This window comes from Ambystoma mexicanum, chromosome 5p (genome assembly GCF_040938575.1).
Source record: "Ambystoma mexicanum isolate Mex_15411 chromosome 5p, UKY_AmexF1_1, whole genome shotgun sequence".
Taxonomy (NCBI): domain Eukaryota; kingdom Metazoa; phylum Chordata; class Amphibia; order Caudata; family Ambystomatidae; genus Ambystoma; species Ambystoma mexicanum.
Window position 1 is genome coordinate 946,744,189 of NC_090930.1, and position 21,348 is coordinate 946,765,536.

Consider the following 21,348-nt stretch of genomic DNA (forward strand, 5'->3'; position numbering starts at 1 on the left):
ACTCTGACGTGCATGTTGAGTTGGATGACCATCAAGTCCATGTGTCAGGGGTGAGTGATTCTGATGTGGACACTCCTCTGTCTGCGACACCTGCACTGAGGGATCAGACAGTCTTGGTTCCTCCGCCCGTGGTGGATCGGGACGCAGGGTCACCCTCCACACCAGTCACTGATGTGCCTGGGACATCACGTCGACGGGGGCATGTAGTCGTGCAGCCGCAGGCGGTGCCAACACAGCGAGGACCCCCGGTCCTTGGGTCCCGCAGTGGTCAAGCCCGGCAACGCGGTCGCCGCGCGCAACCGCTGTATACTGAGTGGGAGCAAGACATGACTGCCAATTCCGAACGGCAGGGGGCAGCAATGGAGAACATCGCTGAGAGCATGGAGCGTGTGGCCCGATCTGTGCTCCCCCCTGCTAGGCAGGTGCTTCTCCAGCAGCAGGCGGCACGGTCCACGGCCCGCTCGCTCAGGCTGGGCATGGCGGCCTCAGACAGGGCACGCCAGGCTGAAATGTCGTCTCTGCATCAAGCAATTGCTGCTCACGCAGAGGCGCACATGGATGCCTTGAGGGAGGAGTATGCTTCCCTCAGATCCACTCTGGGTGTCCTTATGATGTCCCAGAGGCAGCGGGCAGAGGAGAGGTTTGCACAGCTTGAGTGTACCATCTCGGCTGAGCTACAGGCTTGCCGGGAGGTTCAGCGGTTGTCCAGCCAGGCCTTGCAGGAGGAACTCCGTGTTACACGTGCTACTTTGCAAGAGGAAGCACGTGTATCACGGGAGGTTCTGCATGCAGACCTACGTCACATCGCCACACAGAACCAGGCTCACCCGTCCGGCAGACTTGCTGCCGACGAGGGGCAAGCTGCGGCTAGGCGTGGCCAGGCTACTGTGCCACGTCCTCCTTTCCAGGATGAGCCAGACTCGGACGACCATCTATCTCCCACATAGGTCGTGCTGTGCAGGCGTTGAGCCCATGGAGGATTTTTTTTTGGCTCAGCATCATCGCATGTGGATGTTGAGCAGCACCCTGTACCTCCCCCCTCCTGGGTGCCTCCCCTCCCCCCGGGTCGTATGTGGCCATTTTTGATTTTTCCTCTAGTTTAGTTAGTTAAGTTTCTGTTTGATAGTTAGTTTAAATAGGTAATGTAGGTTTTCCATAGTTAGTGTAATTAGTTAATAGTTGATTTAGTTTAAAATTGCTAGTCTATTGTGCTTTCATGTGACGGTGCGGTGCTTTGTGGCTTTTGAAGGCATCCACTGTCTGTTCCAGCTGGGCCCTTCATGGATGTCTTGTGTATGTGTTTGCTGCTTGGGTTCCTTGACTCACATATGCCACTCCTGCCTCCCTTATCCATGGGCTCGCAAGGATGGTTCGGTGTTACAGCATTTTACACAAGGGCATTGGACTGTCATATCTGTGGCATGTCTGGTGCTGTGTGACTTGTGTTGACACCCCTAGTGGGGATGATTTAGGTGTCATTGTCCACTGTTCAGCTTTTGCTAGATGGGGTGTATCATGATTAATGTGGACATTGATTGCTATGCATTGTGTAGTATGTTTCATTTCTTTCCTGTACATGTGCTTGTAGCAATTCATGCTGTAGATAGTGTTCCACACTTTGGAGGTGAAAGACGGACTGATGGTGTGATTTGTGATGTGACTCTCTGACATGGTCAAGTAATGAGATGCCTGATGAGACACACACAGATGACTTTGAAGCATTAATCATGTGTTACATGCCCTTTCTGCAGGTGGATGAGCCTCCAGAGCACCTTTGCCAGCAGACATGTCCCATTGGACGACGGAATTCTGGACCCGTTTGTTGGTGCCCACATGCACATGTGTGCAGAAGCAGAGGCACAGTGATTGCAGACCCACATCCTAGTACTGCTGACATGTTCCAAGGAACTCCAGGCAAGGTGAGCATCACAGGGGGGCCACGACACAGCAAAGCTTGCACCAGGCGAGTTGCACATGCAGGCTTAGTCACAGCACTGAGGGTGAGCTTAGACGTATATTTGTGTTGAAGCACACAATGCAGCTCAGATGTGTTTGTGGACTGATGGCTGCTGATAGTAGGGTTGTCTGGGACACATGCAGGGGCAGTGGCACATACCCTCCGGTACACCAAGGTCCATTGAGCCACTTGTATCAACCATGTAGCCTTCCGAGACATGGAAAGGGGCAGCTCACAGGGACATGCAGCAAGGGACATACTCGGGTGCAGTGCATGTCTTTTGCACGCACTTCATGATAAATGCACTGCCAACTTTGTTTCGGTCATGGTGGTACACAACTTGCTCTGTAGTCATGGCTTGCAATATGGGTCTGTCTGCATACCCAGGGAACATAGCATGTTGTGTGAATTGTGACACATTGGTGTTCCATTTGCCACGCACCCAGCAGCGGCTGCCTTACTGCATTGACTGTGTATGACCCGTCACAGGGGTGATGTTATATATGGGTACGAAGCATCAACCACAGATTGTCTGTTTGTAGAGTAGTCTGTTGCTATGGGGCATGTTTGGTGTTGTGTTTTTGTGCAATTGGCACGTACAGGTTGTTGACTGTGTCTCTCTTTGCAGCATTGCAGTGCTCCTGTAACCGGACCTGAGAGTGTGCAGGCAGGAGGCCAGCACTCAAAACCAGAGCTAAGTGTCTTGTTGTTTTTCTTACAAACTGCTCTGCATAGGCTTGCTGGGGAGTGTACTGATGCATGGATGTATGTGTGCTTCAATTTTGTATGTTATTTTCTCCCTAATCACCCGTGATCCTATGCAATTTTGAAACCTGTACCCTCTACCCGGTGTTCCTGCTTCCCGTGCCTATCCAAGCAACGTTCCCTGACCCTCTTTCCCCACTGGGGTTGCGGATGCCTGTGTAAGCCCCGAACTTGCAGGCGCCAAAACCCTAGAGGGGGTGGTTGGTTCGTACCACTCCTGAGCCTGGACTACAGAAGGCCATGACAATGATGTCCAAGTCTGTTTGGATTGTGTATGTGTTCATGCAGGTTGTACATTTTCGTGCATTCCCTAGTTTCATGTGTCATTCCACCTCCCCTCTCCTGCCGCTCATTCCAGTCATCCAGTGTGTCAACACCTGTCCCGACTGCATATCCCTGAACCTCCTTCCCCACCAGGGTCTCAGGGGCCTGTGTGAGTTTGACCTTGAAGGCACCCGGGACATGGTGGGGGTGGTTGTTTCGTGGCACTCCCGCGCCTGTACAGGGGACCTCTGACAGTACACATCCATTCATGGTGCATCATCCTATGTCATGTACCACACATGTCTCACATCCTGTCGTGACATTGTTTTGCTGTGCTACCTTGGTTGTTGCATCATTGTGGTAGTACTTGGCCCTTGTGAGGTACTGCTACGTCAAGTCATCTACTAGAGGGTGTTTGGGTTCGTTTTCATGCCTTGGATTTTGTGTTTCGGAAATGAGTGTGTATTCTGACGGTTCAGGCATCTTTTTACACACAAGGTGGGAGATGGTGACGAAGGGTTAAGGTGATCCTGTGGCCAGGTGGAATTGAGGTTTGGGGGCTCCATGACCCAGGTGCAGTTTTTCAGTGGGTCATGGTCATTTGTGAGGGGGGGGGGGTTGTTGTTGATTGTTGCCTTGCCCTGCAGTGTGATGGGAACTCAGACATAGTAATGGTGGTATCCCATGTACATGTTGTGTTCTGATGATCAATGCCTGTTCATGTGTTGTGTTTTCCTTTCAGGTGCGAGGGGATAGTTGTGGTTTGACATGCTTGGGTGTACACATGGTGGATGTTCACATGTGATGTGTAGGGAACACTGATGGTCACTTGAGTGCACATGCATATGTGGAGTGCATGTCCTTGCAGAACCACACACTTGCACTCTGATGCACTACATGTACTCCCACCCTTGCATATCCATGTGCACACTGTTTGCCTTCTGGTGCCCACTGTGTCCCGGCAGCACATGTTCTGTGACCGATCATGGATCCAGTACATGCCTGATTTGATGTTTGACGTGGTCTGTCACTTAGATGTGATGCTCAGGGTGTGCATCACACACAATGGCTGTTCACTGTGCTGTGCGCTGAGCAGTGTGATGCAGGAGTAGGACACTGCACACATGAGCTGCAGTGTTGATTTTGCAATGCATGATGTGCATGTAGACAGGCATTCATTGTGATGTTACGTCCACGACTGTTGTAATGCATTTGGAAATTACTTATTTTGGGTGGGAGGTTGTTGGTCTGTCATTTCATCTGATTCCGGGTCAGGCAGCAGTGTACGATGCCACTGTGCATTTAGGACATGGCAATGTGTACCTTATCGTTACTGCATTGGTGTATGGTTATTGCGTGCCATGACATGTTGATGTTTGGGAGGGTTTGTGTGACATGACAGTGATGGCCATGGCCTGGTTTGCAGGTGTGTGTGATGCACACCTTGCATGTCCGTGTCATCCGCTTCTCAGAGCAACTAGCTGGGGGTAGATTTCTCTCCGCAGCAGGGCCCTCCCCCTGGAACAGACTTCCGGCCTGACTTGAACTTGAGGGGAATCATCTCCAGTTCTGGAAGCACCTCAAGTCCTTCCTCTTTGCTTCTGCTTACTGTCTGCCTCTCCCTTGCAGAATTCTCCACTGGAACTGCACAGGAGCTGCAACTGGGCCACTCTCACCGACCTTGGTCCCTGGCCCAGCCACTCTCCACTTGCACTGCCTCCCTGGCAACCCCTGCACTGCAGTACTGTCTCTCTATCCCTACAGCCCTCCCTTCCCAGCACTTGTCTGCATTCACCTTTGTAGTTGCCACCAGGTGACCTATGTATTATTTTTTCGGGCTACTTCCCCTGTACTGGACTCCCCCCCACCCTTCCCCTTGCACTTTTCCCATTCCCCCTACCCCTGCACTTGCACGATCCCAATGACACCTGGCCTAGTAGTACCGTTCTCTGTGTTCCCTTGTTCCCCCCTCCCTGCCTCATTGCGCCTTGGAATACTTGTGTATGGCCCATATCATGTCATATGTCATATGTGTGCCTTTTGGTCACACAGGATAGCTTGTGTTTAAGTAGCTAGGGATGCAGACGATGTGGCACTTCCATGGCAACTATCTCAGGGTGGTAAGGTTGTGACAGTTGACTGTCTCTTTGTCATCATCGATTGTCACCTGGTATGTGCCAGGCCTGTGTGCACTCCGCAGGGGTGGGAGTTTAGGTGAAAAATGTGGCCACAAGCTGGGTCCGGGCTTCCTCGCCACGTGCCCTGTCCCCTCCCATGGGCAGCGCCTGTGGTTGGGGATGTGGGGGCACCACCATGTCCACCGGGATGCCCTGCCGTGTTGCAACATTGTGCAGGACACATGCTGCCACAATGATCCTGCACACTACTGGTGGTGCATAGAGTAGTTGCCCACCAGAGCGGTCAAGGGAGCGGAAACGTGACTTGAGCACTCCGAATGTGCGCTCCACTATGCCCCTGGTTGCAATATGGGCGGCGTTGTATCTTACCTGGGGTGGTGTGGTGGGGTTCCGGATTGGCGTCATCATGTGGTTGCTCAGAGGGTAGGCACTGTCCCCTGGGGAGATGATAATAGTTGAGATAATTAGGGTTTGGATATTTGTCTGTGTGTGACTTGCATGCATGTGCAAGGGCATTTGTACTGACCTAGGAGCCATGTGTCGCCATGCTGCCCAGCTTCCAGGGCCCGGCTCAGGGCGGACATTCTGTATATGAAACTGTCATGGGTGGAGCCAGGGGAGTTTGCATAGACAGAGGTGATGATTCCCTTTGCATCACATACCACCTGTACATTGATGGAATGCCAGTGCTTGCGGTTTCGGTAGATGTGCTCAATGGCCCTAGGTGGACGTAGGGCCACATGGGTGCAATCTATGGCACCGAGCACTTTGGGGAAGTGTGCCACCCTGAAAAAATCCAGGACAACGGCCTGCCTTTCTGCGGGTGTTCTGGGCATGTATATGTGCCTGCGGACTGAGGGGCGCGCTGTCATGATTGCCAGTACCTGGTGTAGGCAGCGTGACTGCGTGGCCTGTGAGACCCCCCCCACTATGGCAGTGGTCCGCTGAAATGACCCAGTGGCCAAAAAATGCAGGACATTGAGCACCTTCTCCAAGGGGCTCAATGCTTGGGAGCAAAGGGTGGGGGATGTGAGGTCATCTTCCCACTCCGTGACCAGGTCTAGGATGTTATGGGGTGGAAACCTATACCTGCCATAGACCTGGTCGTCAGGCATCCCAAAAAGGCTTGTCCGTGTTGCGAAAATGCGTGCCCTGGCTATTCTCCTCCTCCTGCGGTGTCCCACGATCAGTGAAGCGACAAATGGGGCATTCATCGTAGCTGTATATACGCGTTTGTTGTTTGCACGCACTTTTATGCTGTGCGCGGGGACGCTTCCGCCTGCCTTCGTGTGGCAGACGCGTTGACGCCTGTGCACGTCTTTTGCCGTGCGCGTGTTTCCCGTGTTCGGATACGGTCCGAGTGTCATCGCGTGTGATCGGAGGGGAGTGTGCGTACACGCAAGTGGCCTGGGTACGTGTGTTTCGGGGTGCCCGGGAAGTTCCACACGTGATTAGCCTGGGTACGTGTTTTCCTGGGTGCCGGGAACTTTCACACGCGATTGGTGGAAATCCACGTGTGTTCTGTCATCACGTGCAATGAGGGAAACACCTGCGCGCGTCACGTCACTTACGTGCATAAGCCCTTTCCTCGTATTACACGCGGACGTACAGTTTTTCACACGCGCTGAAATGCGCATGCACGTCTGTACGCGTCACGTCACAGGGGCGCTTGCGCTTGAGGGGCCTTCTGTCCAATGAAAATGTGTATGCGTGCAGACGCGCTTACGCGCTAAGGGCCTTTCCTCGAATTACACGCTGACGTGCAGATTTTTCACGTGCCAAATCACTCCGTATCAAGCTGGCCACGCGAAAACACACGGAAGACCACGCTCCTGCCCAGAAGGCCGAATCACTGCCCCCTAGTGCCCCGAGCAGCCTCCCACGTGCCATCTGCTGCTGCCTGCCTGCCTGCCTGCTGCCACCGTGCCCTGCCATTTGGTGCCTGCACATCAGCCATCTGCAGGGGTCCAGTTGCTGTGTCCACCCCTGCTGGTACAGAAGACTCCCGACTCGATTAACATCGCTCCACAGCCCAGCCCCAGGACCCAGTTGCCCACCCACTCCTGCCCCTGGGGTTGCCATGTCGGGCACATCCACATCTGACCCCAGTGGCAACCCCCGGCCAGAGGGGCAGAGGGGCACCAGCTTCACTGCCACCGAAGTTGGTGTCCTGGTGGAGCAAGTCCTGGGGCAGTATGATGCCCTCTTCGGATCGTCCCGCGCCAACAGGGAAGGACGGGATAGGATCTGGGCCGACTGTGTGGTTGCCATCAACGCGGAGGGGGTGGCAACCCGCACCATCCAGAAGGTCACGAAGCCCTGGGAGGACTTGAGGTCCAGGACCCTCATGAAGGCCCGGCGCCTCGTGGAGGGGGGCCGGGGCCGCATGAGTTCCATCCAGTTGAGGGTCCTGGAACGCGCACACCCAGCGCTCCACGCCCAGGTCCTTGAGAGGGAGACCCGTCTGGAGTTGAGCGGTAAGTGGCCAAGCATTGCTGTGTGAGACAGGGCATGTTGCAGTGTGCTGGTTGTCTGATACTTGCCTGCATGTGTGACATAGGCCATGTACGCATGTATGTGTGCAGGGACATCATGGGAATGCATGTGCGACCTGTAATGTGTGAACCGCACGGTTGTTGCATGTGTTTGAATGCGACATGGGGAGCCCTGTGCAGATTGCACACATGAGAGCATGGCAGTCTCTGTTCCTGGACATGGGTGGGGGCGAGGGATGGGTGCTGATGCCAGATACATATGTGGTATCCATGTCTGTGTGCCTGACCTGCGTGTCTGTGACTTGTGAGTGCCATGGATGCATGACACATGTCTGTGACAATGTACAGATTCACTGATGCAGCCTAGTCATCCTTGTATGCACTGTGATTGGAGTGTACGGGGCCAGATGGATGTGACTGAGGTGAAGTGTGTGCTTGTGATAGGCATGACCCATGATGCATGTGAGTCCCATTACATTGTATGAATCGAGAGTCCATTGGACATGCATTAAAATGTCCATGGCACGCACCATGACTGTCACTGTGTGTGTTTTGCCTGGACTGACACATGTGTTGTGGTGTGACATGATGGAAGTGTACTTTGACAGTGGCACTCATCTGCTATTGTTTCCTGTCTAGGGGACCATTGTACAGTATCCTGATGCTTGTGTTCTATGTCTCCCTCTACGCAGCGGCTAGTGAAGGAGAGGGCGGAGACGGCGCTGTGGAGCAAGGCGGCGTCGATGCCCCCACAGCTGCAGCGGAAGGGGTTGGTGAGCCCCCACAGGGGCCTGCTACGGCGGTAGACGGCGAGGAGCCATCCAGGTTGGTGGTTTCCACAGAGGAAGAGGAGGCCGCCACTGAGGCGCACATGGGGCCTGGTGGGGGCATCCCTGCTGGTGCAAGTGGTGCAGTCCAGGGGCAGGGGCAGGAGACAGCACAGGTCACCATGGAGGGGCCTGTGCATGTCGCTGTCCCTGAACCTGTGGGTGCACCACCTTGCACCAGCAGGGATGCCCCGTCCCAGGCCCATCCGCAGGTAGAGGGGATGTCCATGTCATCTGACTCCCCTCCACCTGCGGACGAGGGGACCCCTGGCCGTGTGGAGAAGGTCCTGATTGGGGTCGCGATGCGCACAGCTGTGATTCATGATGCCGTGCGTGCTTTCCAGGAGGAGCACGCACGTCATCACGAAGAGCACCGTGCCGACGTGGCCCAATTGGGATCGGCCATGTTCGGGGGTTTCCTGCATGTGTCGGCCAATCTGGCGGCCCTCTCCTCCTCTGTGGAGACTATACGCCAGTCGTTCTCCTTGCCGTCTTCCGGCCCAGATGCCACCAGGGCCCCCTGTGGACCTGCCCTGACCAATGCAGCCAGCTCAGTGGGGATCCCATCCCTGCCACAGTCGGGAGTCAGAGGTCCAGCAGGGGTGGACAACACAGCAACTGGACCCCAGCAGATGGAGGATGTGACGGCATCATCGGGCAGGGCACGTGCACGACGGCGTCGGTGGTTTCCATCATCCTGGATGCCGTTGTGCTGGCAGAGGCAGTGGCGTCGGAGGCAGCAGCAGGCTCGACGTGGGAGGCATCATGGCTCGGGGCCATCAAGATCAGAGGGGCAGGCATCGGCCGGAGGGCAGGAGAACCCTGGGATGGTAGTGTCTTCCGTGTGGGAGCAGTTGGTCCAGCGGATAGGTGCGGAGCGGCAGCGGGCGGAAGAGGAGCGGCTCACCATGGTCAGGGCGGAGTTCTCCATGCGTCGGGCGTTGAGGCGGGCTGAGTGCCTCGAGGAAGCTCGCAGGGAGTTTGAGGTGAACATGGGGTTATCCTTGCGAGACCTCGGGGCCAGGACAGAGTCCCGCCTCCAGGACATCGACATGGAGTTCGATGATGCCCTGGCCGGCAACATCACAGAGTGAGCCGCAGGACTTGCCCGCTGCCATTGTATATAGTTATATAGTTAGTGGTAGGTTTCCTTTGAATTATTTTTTTTTTTATTTGGTTGCGATTGGACAATGCGCCACTTTTTTGTATATAGTTCAGTTTTTAGTTAGTTGACATAGTTAGGTTTAATTTGGTTGGGCTCATGGACCCGGGGTTGTCTTGTATATAGTTCTTCTATGGATTTTTGGATTTTTTGGATTTTTTTCATGGACATTCAACTTCTTTTTGTTGTTTTGCTTTGTGGTTTTTCTTATTTCATTTCCATTCTTGCTGATTTTCAATACATTTTTATTTTCATCCTTCAATGTGTCGTATCATCTCATTACTTTCATGCATGTCATGTTGGGTGTTTTAACATTCACTTGCAGCCATTGTGTGTGACAGACATGTGTTCATTTGCATTATTTACATTGGGTGTGTAACATGTAATTGCCTTTGATATGTGGGTGGATGTGATAGTTGGTTGGGCCTTTTGGCAGGGGAGGATGGCCATTACGGACATGATTGGGGATTGTTGGGACCCAGGTGCAGGGGGGCATGGATGGGACATGGGTGGGGGCCTGCTGGCAGGTGCCCCACAGTGCTGGGGGGTGGGGGTGGTGGGGGCATGGATGGGACATGGGCGAGGGCCTGGTGGAGGGTGCCCCGCAATGCTGGGGGGTGGGGGTGGTGGGGGACATGAGTTGGACATGGGTGGGGGCCTGCTGGCAGGTGCCCCACAGTGCTGGGGGGTGGGGGTGGTGGGGGCATGGATGGGACATGGGCAAGGGCCTGGTGGAGGGTGCCCCGCAATGCTGGGGGGTGGGGGTGGTGGGGTCATGAGTTGGACATGGGTGGGGGCCTGCTGGCAGGTGCCCCACAGTGCTGGGGGGTGGTGGGAGACATGGGTGGGGGCCTGGTGGAGGCTGCCCCTGGTGACTGGGGGGTGGGGGTGCTGGGAGACATGGGTGGGGGCCTGGTGGAGGCTGCCCCTGGTGACTGGGGGGGTGGGGGTGCTGGGAGACATGGGTGGGGGCCTGCTGGCAGGTGCCCCACAGTGCTGGGGGGTGGGGGTGGTGGGAGACATGAGTTGGACATGGGTGGGGGCCTGCTGGCAGGTGCCCCACAGTGCTGGGGGTGGTGGGAGACATGGGTGGGGGCCTGGTGGAGGCTGCCCCTGATGACTGGGGGGGTGGGGGTGCTGGGAGACATGGGTGGGGGCCTGGTGGAGGCTGCCCCTGGTGACTGGGGGGGTGGGGGTGCTGGGAGACATGGGTGGGGGCCTGGTGGAGGCTGCCCCTGGTGACTGGGGGGTGGGGGTGCTGGGAGACATGGGTGGGGGCCTGCTGGCAGGTGCCCCACAGTGCTGGGGTGTGGGGGGGTGGGAGACATGAGTTGGACATGGGTGGGGGCCTGCTGGCAGGTGCCCCACAGTGCTGGGGGGTGGTGGGAGACATGGGTGGGGACCTGGTGGAGGCTGCCCCTGGTGACTGGGGGGGTGGGGGTGCTGGGAGACATGGGTGGGGGCCTGGTGGAGGCTGCCCCTGGTGACTGGGGGGTGGGGGTGCTGGGAGACATGGGTGGGGGCCTGGTGGAGGCTGCCCCTGGTGACTGGGGGGGTGGGGGTGCTGCCATTCCCCAATTTCACTAAGCCCCAATATTTGGCTCCTGTTTTGAAATTTCAATTTGTGCCCTGTCACTTTTTTTCAAAATTACCCATTTAAGATCAGTGAAAGAGTGTCAAAATTGTAAATAATATTTCACCATCAGAGCCTGTTCAATTCTGTTTTTGATACAGCTCCAATGCACGATGAGTCGAGTCTTACATTTTCTATTGGTCTTCCCAATGGATTGTTGGCCACAAAGGCAGGTAATGAAGTATGAAAATAAGTAAATTTTGTGTTACAGACCAGTTATCCCCCATTCTCCTTTCTGGCCTATATCAACCGTCAATGTCTTAGTTGTGAAGGCACACATGACACAATTACCACAAGGGTGGTGAGCCACCACAGGGGGGAGTCCCAAAAGTGTACCCTGGTTGTTACCTATTTCTTTCTTTCTCGCAATGTCATTCCTGATAATCATGTTCTTAATATTGGTGCTTCTTTTAAAAGCAACAATCGGCTCTGGCATGATTTCTAACACTATTTCCTTCAGGACTTTTTGAGGATCCTCCTTGATTTTGTATGAAAGATTGCGGAAAGTGTTCACAAACCCTAACGCATCTTCATGCTTGTCTCTGTGTCTATGTTCCAATAGTGCCTGCCTATGATTATTATAAGCGTGTTTGGCAGAGCTTTTCATTAATCGGGACGGGTAACGTCATGCACCTAGCTTGGAAATCAATTGTTTGCCTCACCTTGAAACGCCTCTTTGATACTACTATTGCTTTTGAGCCTCAAAAATTGTCCGAATGGAAGGTTACCTTTCACGTGTCTAGTGTAGTGGCTTCCATAGTGCAACAATGCATTTCTATCAGTCTGTTTGGTGTAAGGTTTGACCAACAGATTCCCCTCCTTGTGGAAGATTGTGATATCTATGTAATTCACCTCCTTGTCACTAATGGTAGCTGTAAATGTAAGATACCTTTTTTATATGTTCAACCACTGTACAAACTCCATGGCTGTGATTTCAACTTCAGCCTAAAGTATGAAGTTGTCATCCATGTATATCAGCCAACGAACCAAGTTGGTCTTGAATGGGTTCCGATCTGAATACACCACAGTGTCTTCAAACACATTCACATAAAGATTTGCTAAATTAGGGACAATAGCTGCCCCATTGCCATTCCTTCTGTTTGTACATAGAGTTAGCTGTTGAACTGAAAAAAGGTTGTTAGTGAGAGATATCTCAGTGCACCATTGAATAAATGTGTTATTAACCGGGTGATCATCAGATCTCCTTAGTAAGGTTTCTTTCACTACTGTCAAGGTAGCACGTTGGGGAATCTTCATGTATAGGGACTTGATGTCAAGACAGATTCATACATTTCCCCTCGGGTCAAACTCAAGGCCCTCAAGTTTATTCATGACATCAGTGGTGCCTGATAATAACTCCTCATTTCAATGACACACTTTCTTAGATAGAAATCCACAAATCTGGATAATGGTTCAAGTAGGGAATTTACTCTCGAAACAATGGGTCTTCCTGGAGGTTTCTCCAAGCTTTATGTATCTTGGGGAGGATATAAAATATGGGGATCCTGGCATTCTCCCTCATCAAAGTAGTAACGCTTCTTGTTTGCTTATTTGTTTAGATTACAGTGCTCTAATCACTTTAGTATTGATCATCCCCTCAATAACTTACTAGGGTCCTCATCCAATTAACAGTAATTTATTTAATTGGATAACAAGTTGTTGCACTCCTGTATGAAATCCATCTTGTTCATGATAACAGTTGCACCTCCTTTGTCCACTTGGCGGATCACTATATCCGGGGGTTGGACCAACCTGGGGCTGGAACCAAATTGTGTATTGTAATCTTTTCACTCATGCTTACATTGGAGTATCTGGGAATTCCCTTTGATTCTAAAATCTCTATCTCTTCTAGTACTTTCTTCTCAAATATGAGAGATTCTGGTGAATATGTATTGGTGGGGGGGGACAAAACAAGGAGGAATTGTATAGGCCCCTGCAATTATTGGACTGAAAATCAGCTGTATAAAATTCTTTCAGATGTATCTTCTGCATGAATTTCTGGAATTCTATCCTGAATTCAAATGGATTATGATGTTTCGAAATCACATAGTTAAGGCCTGCTTTCTCTCTCTCCCTCCCCTGCTGACCTACCTGACCTACCTGTCTGCTGTACCGACTGGTTGCTTGGCTATCCTCAGAGTCTCACTGAGTCGAGACTCTTTCTTGATCAGTCACCCTCGCACTGCCTCTGGTCCTACCATGCACGTAGGGGCTGTAACTGTAACCCTACAGTCCCTTGTTCTCCTTGCACTACCAAGAGCTGTGCTGCCCTGACAGCACTTACTCAGAGCATTGCTGCCCTGTTTTTCCCCTCCCCTCTCCCTTGCACTTCCCCTGTCGCTTTCCCCTTGCGCTTCTCGTTATCGCATTTGCACGATCTGAATGACAAAAGGCCTAGTAAGATCGTTTGTCTTGTCCTCCCTCTATCTTCCATCCCTTTTCTTGTTGTGCCTAGAAACACTTGTGTGCAGTTGTGTTATAAATTACTTATATCATATCATTTGATCACAGATGCCCAGAAAAATATACAATGCTGCAGTAAGAAACGGCTGACTGGCAGCACCCAAATGGCAGTCTAGCCAAGTAATTCACTCAGCAGGATTGCTTTATTATAAATGCCCCATTAAAAAAAGTCATACCAAACTGAGGAATGACTAGACTGGCTGCACCAAAATGCCTCTCTAGCCACTAATACCACATATCATGCCTGCTTAGCCTGGACATGGACAGCCATTATAATTTTTTGTATAATCCTGCACCCCCCACACATCCCCTCTCCCTCCCACCCCAACCTCCAAAATCAGCTCCTTAGCCCAGAATTACCTCCACGTCCCTATTCCTTGCCCCAGAGCTTACGGTTGAGGCTCCTTGCCTCATAGGTAAGTACTGGGATGAGGAAGAGTGGGACTAGGAGTAATGAAGATTAGAAGTAGCTAAATCAAGCATTACTTCCATGTACCTCTACCTCATCCCAGTACTTGTGTATGAGGCAGAGTGCCTTATACACAAGTACTGTCTCATACACACTGGGACGAGGAAGAATAGGGGTAGGAGTAATGAAGATTACCAATAAGTAATCCAGGCATTAAACACAAGTATTGGTGCAACTCCATTGAGTTGACTGGGATTCGGCACACCCCTCCACCCCCCCCCCCTGAAATGTTGGGCTATGTTGACCAGACCTGGCTGACCTTCAGAGCAGTTGCCAGACAGAAAAGGACACAGATGTTAAACGGCACCTGGGTTTCTCTGTTAACAAGAACCCACCAATTACTAACATAAAGCAATTCACTGTTAGTACCTGCATTCAAATGCCAAATTTTTTAGGCAATTGAAATTGTGATGTGGGTTTAATACTTGCATGACAGTGGAGTGATTGGAAGGGTAGAGAGGGAACAGGAGACCACTCATTCTCACAGCAGTCCATAAGTGGGTGCTTTAAACCTTAAAGGAGAGAGTTAACTGCTTGTAACATTGAAGCTGCACTAGAATAGTCTCATAAATATGCATAAAGAAATTAGATGATCCAAACAAATAAGTTTGCCCCTCCCCCACCGCCCATGAAGTTGGCACCCCTCCCAACATTTGAAGGGTTAGCCCCCGAAATGTAGGTTTTGTTGCGCCCCTGAACGCAAGCACACACACCATTCACCATATACACACACGCACACCCAGCCATCCATACATTTAAGTGTGCATTCTTTCACCATACTGGCACACCCAGGCAGCCATCCATACATTTAAGTGTGCACCCTTTCACCATACAGGCACACCCAGGCAGCCACCCATAAAATTACGTGTGCACCCTTTCACCATACAGGCACACACACCCAGGCACCCACCCATACATTTAAGTATGCACCCTTTCACTATACACTCACACAGGCAGCCACCTATACATTTAAGTGTGCACCCTTTCACCATACAGGCACACCCAGGCAGCCACCCGTATATTAAAGTGTGCACCCTTTCACCATACACTCGCACAGGCAGCCACCTATACATTTAAGTGTGAACCTATTCAACATACACTCACACACGCACACATCATGGGGTTGAGGGGAGCCCTAACAATTAAAAAAGAAATTGGGCCTCATTCCAACTATGCCGGACTGTAAACAACGGTGCTGGTAAGCTCACCGGCACTGTTGTTTCTGGGCCGGCATATTACAGCTCTGCGGGCGGTTGCCGTCCTGCCCGGCAGGTCAGACCTGCCGGGCAGAACGGCACCCACCCGCATAGTTTTCACAGAAGCACCGGCACCGTTATTAACGGTGCCGGTGCTTCTATGGTCCCCATTCCCATAGAGTCCGATAGGACTTTATGGAAATGGGGACTTACCATTTGCCGGCGCCTGATTTCCCAGACCGCCGGGGTTGTAATCCCCCGGTGTTACCGGGAAGTCGGGTGCCGGTAAGTCATTACGGGTCTGGCGGGAACCTGCTGGTAGCAATGGCACGGTTGCCGCCAAACCCGTAATGAGGCCCATCGTTTCTTTTTGAAGTCACTCTGACTTCATAAAGAAATTATTTCTGTTGCAGAAATAACTTCTTTATAAATGCAGAGGGAATTCAAAAAGAAAAAAAATATATATTTTTTTTCTACAAGTGGGGGCCCCTCCCAGTACATGTGCTGGCGGGGCCCCCCACACCGCGGGGGCTGAGGGGGCCCCTGTTACGCCAGTGTCAGGAGGCAGAGGGGAGAAGGAAAGAGTAAAAGGGAGACAAACTTGCTTTTACTCCTTCATTGTTTCAGTCCTTCATGAAAAAGTAAACGCCACCTGCCAATATGGGCTATGTTGATGAAAATAAACAGAAATAAATGAAGAATGGGAACACATATTTAACATAGTGCTTCCATTATTATACAAATGTATTTTCGAGTTTGGAACATGATTTATTAATTAAAACAATTCAGCTTTATACTTGGCTTCAGGTGAATATTAATTAAGCAATTCGGTGACTGCTCTGCAGGGTATCCATGAGCTACCTTTTTACAAAATTACTGCCAAATTTGCCAGCAATTGGGTAGGTTATGCTATGTTGACTTACTGCACACCTCTACCACCCAGGGGCAGTCTCCAGGCGTTCACGTGGCTCTGCAAGAAAGAGGACAGGGTTGGTTAGTGAGGGTAGAGGGATAGGATAGGTCCAGAACCAGGAGAAACTTGCGTCTGTGTGTGTTGGGTTGCAGGTGGTTTGATTGCGTGCACTGGCTTGTGTACACGCAAGTGTTAGGCTCAGTGCCGGGTTGTATGTTGTTATGCTGGGTGTGTGTTTGTGTGTTTTATGTGTACATTGGCTGGTATTTAAGGTTGTGGTTATGCCTGGAAGTGGTTTGTATCTGAAATGTCTCTTCCTTCAGTAGTAGTGTAAGCAGGGCCGTCTTTAGGGCAGGTCGTCTGGGCGAGGCCCAGCGCACCATTAGTCACCAGCCACTCCAGCTCGAAAGAGTCTTTCAAGGTCTCCGTGGTGGGGGAAGGTGCAGCAGGAGTCCTATTGAAATTAAGTGCGCCCTGCTGTTGTGCTGGCGCCAGGCTTACCAGCGCGGGATAGGGGCACATTTAATAATAATAATATGCTGATACTTTAACATCAGCACCCTATTGAGGTGATTGCCTCCCGGCTGCGGTGCTGGAGCGGGCGGTTTTCATTAGAAGAGGGTGCGGATGCTTTTTCATCGGCACCCTATTCCAGTGATGAACTCCCTGCTCCTGGCGTGGAAGCGGGGATTGAAAAAAAATGTTGGCGTCCCCTCAACCACCTGTCATTGACCAGGGGGGTGCAGAGGAGTAATGCAGGGGGGCCCACATTTTCCTTTCACTGCCCGGGGCGCTGTCAGCACTGAGTGGATGGGTTGGACTATACTAATTTCTGGAAGGCTGAGGTCAATGTCAGCTTCTCAGCTTTCGTCATAGGTGGCTGCCACCAGGCGCCCCTGGCGCTGAGTCATCTGACGCACATCCTTACTTTCTGTAAGAGCACCACATTCGGAGATTTGTTCTCCCGACATAAAACAACAATTATTCGCTCCTTCGCAGAACACATACGGCGCAGAACAATTAACAGATGACACATTTAAATAGATGCGTATTACAACATGACAATTGATTGATAGCTTTATATTAAAATTAAAAAAAGATTTCGGAACGAAATCTTACTTTGCGGTGAACACAGTGTAATATGTGCATAACGTGGGTTTATAAAAAGGCAAATGCTAAGCTTTTTTGGAATGCCAGCTTGTGATAATGTGCAAAAAAGGGCGGTGATTTGAGGATTTTAATTCAGCACACCTAGTGACGCAGTTCATGTTCAAATCTCAGATCTTAGAATGGATGAACAGCGCAGGCTTTGCATATATCAATGCTGCACACAAGCCGCCTTAATTGGATAAGACACGGCAAATAGGATCTGCAAATCCCAAGAACAAAGAAGGGCGAGATGTGCGACTGAACAGAGGCAGGGCGATTATGCTAATGCTCTCACAGTGGCGGCAAAGCGAAGTGGCTTGGCGGATTGGTCGAAATTCAAGGCACTGGTATGTGCTCGTCAAGGGTCAGGCCTTTAAGTGGGCCGGGGCTAGCTGCGGCCGAGCCCCGGCAGTCTACAGAAAGGGCTCCAGAGTCGGATGCCCAGGCCTGACTAGACACAGCTACGCTGACACCTCAGGCTGCACCCGTAGCGGCTGCACGGTTACACGAGCTGCCCGCAGGTGACAGCACTTCGAATTAGAAAAAAAGAAAAGGCACTGCCTTTTGTTTTTTCTAAACCGAAATACTGACACCTGAAAGCAGCAGGTGTAACAGTCCAGTGCAGGCTGCCTGATGTCTATGTACTCATACAGGAGGAGGGCTGGAGGGTCAGGCTCTCCTTTTGTTTCCGAGTGAATAGTCATCGCCCATCATGAAGGCCAGAGACTTCATGCTGGGGGATGACTATTTACTCAGAAACAAAAGGGGAACTGGGCAGTCCAGCCCTCCTTCTGTTTCAGAGTACAGAGACATCAGCAGCAGGCAGACCTTTCATTCAAGGAGCCCGCCGTTAAAATGTTGCCTACCACACGGCTCCTTGAATGAGAGGGCTGCCTGCTGCATGCGAGCTGTGGCTCACTGGTGTCAAAACTTTTGTCCTATTCTTCATCAAAACATTGGTGCTCTTAGCCCCTTCTTTTGTTTAAAAGGAGGGGCTGGGCGCATCAAAGGTAATAATGCCAGTGTGGTCCAGCTCTACTTCTTTTACCAGACACCCCTCTTAGGTGAGAGGGGGCGCCTCTCATTGGGGGCGTGGCCTAAGTACACCTGTATGCAGACCACACCCCCTAATGAGAGCCCCCTCGATTTCTAATCCCATTTAAAGCACTGTCAAGGGTTAACATCGGCCTCCATTAAATAAACCCCATCTATTCCGGACCCATCAAATTAAGCAACATGTGAGGTTATGTCTTGCATCTTGCCAATGCCAATGGGTGCCAGTGCAACATCCTTTCACACACTCCAGCGAGAAGGTGGCTCTGATAGGTGCATTCAGTTTCATAAGTGTTTTACTTTTCTTAGTTGTTCAGAGGAATATATTCGCTGGTGACATGTTCCGCTTGCCACATGCAGAGATGAAATCATGGCCTTTCAACCTTTTAAAATGAAATGAAATGAAAGGGGGCCTCGTGGGGTGGGGGGTGCCCAGCAACTGCTCCCATATTGCCAGTCAGCAGTCTTAGAATATGGCAATAGCTTCCTTTCTATATTATTTTCGTTCTGTGGCTTTAAATGCGCACTGTGCATCGCTTGCGTCACGTTACAAGCTTCATTTGCTGGAGCCCTACAGGCCGTCACTGAAGTGAATGAAGGGCTCCAGCAGATGTTTGCTTTAAATGTGCACGTTAACAGCTACCGATTATCATGAGACGGCCATCCTGCAGGGAGCTGAAACTCTGAATTCCCACTAAAAAGCTATACGTTCTTCTTTGTCAGCAAGGGGCTGTTGTAAAGGATCCAGTGTTAAAAGACAACAAGATGATAATCAGTGGGCATTTAGTGTTTCAGATCCCTGTGATTGGCCGTCTCGTGATAATTAGCGGTAATGAACCCCCAGCTGAATTTGTCTCCAGAGGTGCCCCAAACTATTTTGTGCTCTCAGCAAAGGTGCCCCCAGCCATCATGTTGAAATGGGCCCTCGCACTTCTACAGCCGGGCCTGACCACGTGCGTTTCTTTTCTTTGCATTTTTTAAATGTTGTTAATGTGGACCCAAGAAGACAGTTAAACAAATAAAATCACAGGTAATGCGAAGAGTTTCTTGGCTGCAATGTACAGCTACACTCTGGGCCTGATGATTAAAAGTTTGACAGGAGTGGCAAAGCACCCAGAATGTTTGATTTATCAGTCAAACTACGAGATTTTCTTAAGCGCCGGTCCAGGACCCGACTCGACCTGCGTTGTCTTGCTTCCAAGAGAAGCGCTTTGCTCCTGAGTGGTATTTATAGACTGCTTTTGTGTGGCAGTAATTGCCACCACAGAAAAGCAAAAGCTTTACAGCATGCTGTAATTACCATATGCGGTAATCTCCACATGCCGTCATAAAAATAAAAATAAAACAATATGGGGAATAATTTAAAGGGTCTGCATTACTTGAAATCATGTGGACCTTTAAAGTTAATGCATGCTTACTGCATGTGGTAACGGTATTACTGTTTGGTGGTATTTTCAGAGGAAATGCCATCAAACTCTTAATTACACACAGTCTAATTCCCCTGTGTAGTTCAATATCACTGGCAAATAAAATTACACAGAAATTCAATTTAACACAACATTCTAAATACGCGCCACCCATGGTACTTAAGCCTCCTAAATGCGTTTTTCAGAATCTCAACGGGGCATAACACTATCTGTAAGGAAACCTATACTCAACATCCTGGCACCTGACACATGTAGGTGAGGGACATTAAGGTGAGAATTTATTTCAACGAAACCCCTGAAATTTTGCTAACGCCACCTTTGCACCCCCTGTTGCGCAGCATATGACCACAACAATGACATCACAAATGACAACACGGATGACATCATCTATGCCATTTCCGATCACATCACTGGTGACAACACTAATAACATCATATATGACATCAATGATTATTTAACTAATGGCATCAGACATAAGAATACTCTAGGTATTTGCCCATATTTAGACCACTCTTACGTTTCTTCAGATGTGATTTTAGCATTTTAGAATAGTTTATAACAATGAGTGCATTGTTTAAAACAGTAAACAGCTCCACATGCATCATACCACTATTTGTGAAGCTTTCTTTTGCAGTACTTTGGTAAAAGATGATATCTGAATTACAAAGAGTACACAGTACACTGCTTAGAATCTTTCTGTTTGTGTCAAATATATCTAAGACATGTTCACTATAATATAATCTGTATATACATTTGGAAAAAAATGAGTAGAAATAAATTGAAAGAGACACATGTTGAACCCTAATAGTTTACTATGTTTTGAAATGAACATATTTAAATACTCAATTGCTTTATTGTAAGAAAAATGTATACACATATATTTTTCTAAATGACAAAGTGCTTTAAAACAAGAAACAACTATGTATTAGGATATATTTTAAGATTTCCATACATGGGTATTGAAAAATAAAGTGATTACTACTCCAAATGTATATATGTATAGAAAAGAAATTCAGTTTTAAATTCAACATTTGCTTGAAAACATGTACATAGATGTGTATTTCTTTCTGTGTCTTTTGTAAGTGACCAACATGTTACAATTTAAATAAAACACATAGGCCCTCATTACAACACCGGCGCTAAACCATGTCGCTATTAGCACCATGGTTGGTGCCGGTGTTGTAACGGGTCCGCCATGGTTCAATGGGGAATTACCACCCCATTCCAAGGTTGGCAGGGCGGTAATTCCCCATTGAACCATGGCCCTTCCCCATTCCCATTTTTCGCCCCACAGGCCTCAATGGGACTGGCGAAGGCGCTAAGTACGGTACCGCAAATTGCGGTACCGTACTTAGCACCAAGGTCCCTTTGCGGGTCCCTACTTTAACGGCTTGTCTAGACCAGCCGTTCAGGTCAGGTCCCGCGAAGGGACCTCGT